Consider the following 6,000-nt stretch of genomic DNA (forward strand, 5'->3'; position numbering starts at 1 on the left):
GCAACACCCAGTCACTGTGTGAATGAAGGGTTAATTTGAGTAAAATAATTAGATGGTTTGATTCATGTGATTTTATATTGTTGAGAGCATACAATTCCACAAATTGGTAAGTCATCATTATATATTATAATTGCGTATTATGTGTAAGTTATTGCTGTAACTTTTAAACTGACCATTTATTGTATGTATGTAATGTAACTGTAATATATTTTAATGTAACTTAATATTATTGTTAAGGGTTAAGATAAGCCACTAGAACCACTTAATAATAAGTATCATATGTGAACTTTTTATCATTATGATTTAATGTGTTTTTAACATTATATATTGTGAATTAAAGGGAGATAACCATGCAAAGATGAGACATTAATTGAATAGACATTTAGTGACATTTTGTATGGTTTCAGTGTGCTGGACTTGTTAACTAGGTACTCAAGTTGACTGTGATATTGTAATGTGAAACAAGAGTGCAGGAACAGTGATGTGATATTATAGTTTGAGACATTTTTAACCCTTTCGATGCCAGAGGGTTATTGTTTTATTGATCACCTATTTGACAGAGGGGGTTTTCTAAGAAATTACTATATTATTAATTAATATATTTATTATTATTTGTTATTAGTATTATAATAATTATATATGTTTCCAAATCTGTGAGTATAATAATAATTATTGTCAATGGTATAATTTTCTTTATATCTATTATTATTTTTATTATTATTATTATTTATTTATAAATATTACTATTATTATTAAAGAAACGGCTAAAGCCGTCCATATGGCAAATACGCCGAAAATAACAGGGAGGGCATAAGCCGTCCCTATGGTAGTGAAAGGGTAAAGAGTGATACAGTGTTTATTTATATTTATTTGTTTATCAACATAGTAACACAGTGAACTATTAATAAATCTATATGTAAACCAAAGCCTATTTGGATTTGTAATCTTTTATTTAGATGTAAAATAACCAAAGGTAACATTTGGTGCCCAACGTGGGACCGGGTGCATAACAAGACTTCGACGACATTTATAGTAAATATTCACTTCGAACTATGATCATTTTTCATTAATTAAATACTGGGTCAAATAGTGAAGAACTATATTTACAATCTGTGTTACATTAAACTTTTGTACTATGAATTAAGTAAACTTAAAGAAGATGAAAGATGAAAAAGATGAAAGAACCTGAGTATACCTTTAAAGACTGAAGTAAGATCTTTAAAGCTTCATTAAAGATTTATAATTATTGTCAAACTACATTTATTGTGAAATCAAATACCAAGTTTGACAGTGTCATCAACATATATGTATGAGATAGATCTACTTTACACCTTGCTGTTTTTAGAGGGAAGTAATTTCAACTGAACATCAGAGGAGGAACATTTTCACTTGTGTAGACAGTCTACACAGGAACCAACAGTGTATCTGACAGTTATTGGTGCATGAATTATGTGTGGTTTATAAAGGTGTGGTCTAGTGGCTTGTATCAACTTCGTTGTAAGTAAAAAAATGTAAGTAAAAAGAAATTGTAAACTGGTTCAGAAATTGCAGTTATCCACAGTGAATATACATATTAATTAAATCACTTAGTTATTCAGTGTAAATAATTGCTGCAATTCCTGACAATCATTTCTATGTGGTTTGAAATGCATATGTAAGTCCGAGTGAGGTTCACTTTTGCATGCTTAAATTAATTGGTAATAGTAATCTATTTCACCAAAGTTCTACTGTCTGTATATCCTAGCACCGCCTCATAGCCTTAACTCCAAATATAGTTAATATTTAACACAAAAAGGCTATTTAAGAACCATCTCAAGTCTGTAAGTTTTTATCAAAAATGTAAACAAACATTGACCTAGATTTTGACCTGTTGTTGCATTGAACTGGTGCAAAATAACAGAAGTTATTTACTTTTCTTCGTGATCAATTATTAAAAGAAATATTGGTTCTTGTTGTCCTAGTTAATTTCTAGAGGAATAATATTTTCATTTGTCTATTCATTTCCAACCATAAAGGTGGCCTTAAATTGTCTGTTTATTGTTTATTTTTTCCTGCCATTTACATGTGTGATTATTTTCATTAAAAGGTCAATGAAAAGTATTTTCCCAAAATCTATACTATAAGATAATTGGTTCTACTGATATTGGAATTTCCATGACGTCATTGACTACCTGACTGATATGTGACTGAATCACATGACGTTATAGTTTAGTAACAATTTTAGTACAGGTGTAGTCTATAATTAGGATAGTATATACATTATCAGGCTTGTGTGTGCACTGACAATTGTGACACTTTGAGATAAATTGTATACAAAACTAAGTGAAGGACAAATAAATTGACAAGTAAGTTTTAAAAATAAATAATGAATTAATGTAAAATTAATACTTAAAAGAAAGTATTTATTTAACAGATATAAATAAATATAAATCAAGAAATAAAATATATAGGTACTCCCTGTTAAGTGAAATAATTTTATACTGAATTGTTTGCAAAAATGATTTTGTGGATAATTCTTAAATACTTACATTTATATAATGTTAAATAAATAACGTTTCGTTAGCGAAAGTAGCTACTTATTCGCGTACACTTATTCGTGATGATAGTTTTTGATTGCTATTATAGAATTTGTAATTTTATATAGCCAAAAACTTTTCAAAAGCGTTTTCATTGTATGATCATACAAACGTAAACTGAAATTTGGTTGAATAAAATACTTTGACCTAAAACAAATGAACTGGAATGAAATATGTGAATCACACTGAAAGTGAACAACGTTATAGCTGAAGTGAAAGGAAATTGAATTTGAAATTGTGAATTGAATTGAATAACGGAAGGGAAAGTGATTAGTGAAAGTTAGTGCAAAAGTAACTTATCTGAAAGTACAAAGTGAAATATTGAAGTTGACTTTACTTAAATCTACATGAGTGATGTATTTAATCAGGATATACACTGATTAAGGATTTGAAGAGGTGTTTGTGAAAATAGTTCAATTGTGAATGAACTAACGCAAAAGTGAACTAAGTGAAGTTAACGCAAAAGTGAATTAAGTGGATAATTTAAAGGAATTGCTTCATGTACGGAATACTTTGTTGCACTGATAAAGGAAGATATTATAAAGATAATTGAAACCATCCGCACATTAAGCGTGAATATTTATATCAAAGAGTTAGTGCAATAAAGGTGTAACTGTGGAATTTGAGTTTGGAGAGTACAATACATGTAAATTGAACTTAAATACTTGAACATTGGAAAGTTGGATAGCTTTGAATGTTGAAGTTAACGCCAGACTGAATTAAATGTGGAGTGAATGAATTGCGTAGAGTGAAAAGCAAACTGAATTAAGTACTATATGCACAAGATAGTGACATACTGTGTTAAATATATATTCAAAGGAAGTAACAGAATTGTATTTTGAATATACAAACATTCAACGGCATACTGTATTAAGTGAATACAGATTATAGCTAAAGTGAATACGAGAGTTAGCGGCAAACTGTATTAAGTGACTTTGATTGAATTTACATTGTGAAGTGAAATAAGAATAGAGGAATTCATTTATGGAAATAGAATGTTGATATGAGATGGAGTTAAAGACTTTGTGAGATGACGGCAAACTGAATTAACTTTGTGAATAGATAGAAAACAGATAGAAAAATTGGGAATTCACAAAATTGTAGAAAGGAAGGATGTCAAAGATAGTGTTTGATTGGCAAACTTGAACTTGAGGTGGAAAATTGGCAATGAAAACACATTGAAATAAAGGTCGGAGGTAAAAGCGATTTACTGAAAGTAGTAATTGTTAAAGGAGACGACTAATGATTAGTTGAAAGAAGTTGAAATGAATTATTAGAGACCTTTGGAAAGAGATTTTAATTGGAAAGAGCGAAGAATGAAGTTAGTGAATATCGAATTTAAATGATCATAACCATTTCTTTGTTGAAGTTTTTTGGAACTTTTAGTGAATAGTGGCCTTTACAGATTGAATTTTGGATTAATTAAGAAAAATGCTATACAAATAATTAACTAAATTCATTATAGGCAAGTTGATGCCAAACTGAGTCAACTTTATATTAGTGAATAAGACTTCAATTGAAACAAATCAACATTACTTCATTAGTTGAAAAGTTGAAATAGTGTCAGTTAAATAAATACAGACTTTGAAACTGAACATCTATTATATTCGATATGAGTGAACCATCAGTCAAGAAAGAATAACCTGGGTGCAGAGGCTTTAGGCGGAGAGAAGAAGATAAGAAAATTCTTGCGAAATTTCATTCATTGAAATTCACGCAAAAGATAGAGTCTACTGAAGACTTGATTTTTTTTTACGAAGGATTACGGAGACGGAAATGGAGGAAGCAAAGAAAAAACCTTCACCCTTGACACTACCTACTGAAAGTTTAAGTTTAACTTAAACCTCTTCATCAACACCAGCAGCAACATCAGCATCTGCTAGTGCAACTATACCTTCACCACTTGTAATGCCAAAAAGCTGGAACAGTTCATTTTCCTAAATTATCGAGCTTTTATGGTGAAGACAACAAAGGAGACGCAACATGGGAAACTTTTAAATTTGAGATACAGGCATTATTGGCAGACAATGTATTCTCTGAAGAACAAATATTGTTAGGAATTAGACGTGCAGTTAAAATAAACGCTAGCGACAAAGTGCGAAGATTGGGAACAGGAGCTTATGTTCATCAAGTAATACAGAAATTAGACAGTTCATTCGGCACTATTGAAACAAGAAAGAATATTTTGAGGAAATTCAACAAAAAGTAAATGAGTCTGTAACCTGCTATTCATCTAGACTAGAAGAAATATTCAATTAAGCAGTCAATTTAAATGATTTAAAGAAAACAGATGAGGACATTCTTAAACAAGTTTTATACCAAGGCCTTTGACCATATATAAGACATTTATCTGCATATAAATGCGAAGCCGTAATAGACTATGACAGATTCAAGATTGAATTAAGAAAAATAGAAGCAGATCTAAGTTCGGAAAACGAAAAGACAAAGTCTAATACTGCAGTGAGTTTTGAAAGAAAAGAAACATCAGAATTGACTGAAGTTAAAGAATCAAGAAAGGATAAGTAGGAAGAAAATTACACGTCAACACCAGGGATGTTTATGATGTTTTATTATCTACCGGTTTCGACCTACCGTGAGGTCTTCATCAGGATAAATTTTGACAGAAATTTGGGCCTGAAGTATTAAGATTGTGTAGGATGGTAAGTCACATGACTGACCAAAATAGTAACAAAAAATCTAAAAATAGAATAAGATTTGGCTCAGTGCCAGAATGTTGTTAAGTCCATGTGTAATAAGTTAAAATATCATAGTCTTACAGAGTCCAGTGCTTTCTGATTATTGAAAAGTTCCATAAATACAAATACACAAATAAATTGTTATTTTGTGTCACCATAAGTATTACTATTTCTATGTTATGCACTTTTTTAATGTAAATATATGTTGGCATCAGTAGTTTTAATGTACAGTCTAGTATTGAGGTTACCATGTACATCCTTAAAATATTTAACATAAAAAATGAGCTTCTTTCATGGCTGGCGATTTCATATGTAATTTTGATAAAGGAGTAAAAATCGTTCAAGTGGGCCAAGAAGGAATACAATTCCTCACAACGATGTGGCCAAATGGTAAAAATGTCATCAATATATCTGCACCATATGAGTGGTTCTATTTGTTGAGTGGCAAGAATTCTCTCTTCTAAGTACGCCATGGATAGAATAGGATAATTCTGGGTATCAAAGGCAATGTGTTCTTCTTCCCACTGTAATTGTGAAGTTGAGCTGATAACTGGTACTTTTGGTATGAATGATTTAAGGATGGATTTTGTTCTTATGTACTTTTCCAAGTATAAAATATTATATTGTGTTCGGGTCTTTTGAACATGAAGTTTCTTTGAGAATTTAAATCTTGAGACTTTCGGTTCGTCAATTTTGCGCTGTTTCTGACCTTCCGTTGTTTGTCTTAT

This window comes from Ruditapes philippinarum, unplaced genomic scaffold (assembly GCF_026571515.1).
Source record: "Ruditapes philippinarum isolate M1 unplaced genomic scaffold, ASM2657151v2 ctg277_1_1_1_1, whole genome shotgun sequence".
Taxonomy (NCBI): Eukaryota; Metazoa; Mollusca; class Bivalvia; order Venerida; family Veneridae; genus Ruditapes; species Ruditapes philippinarum.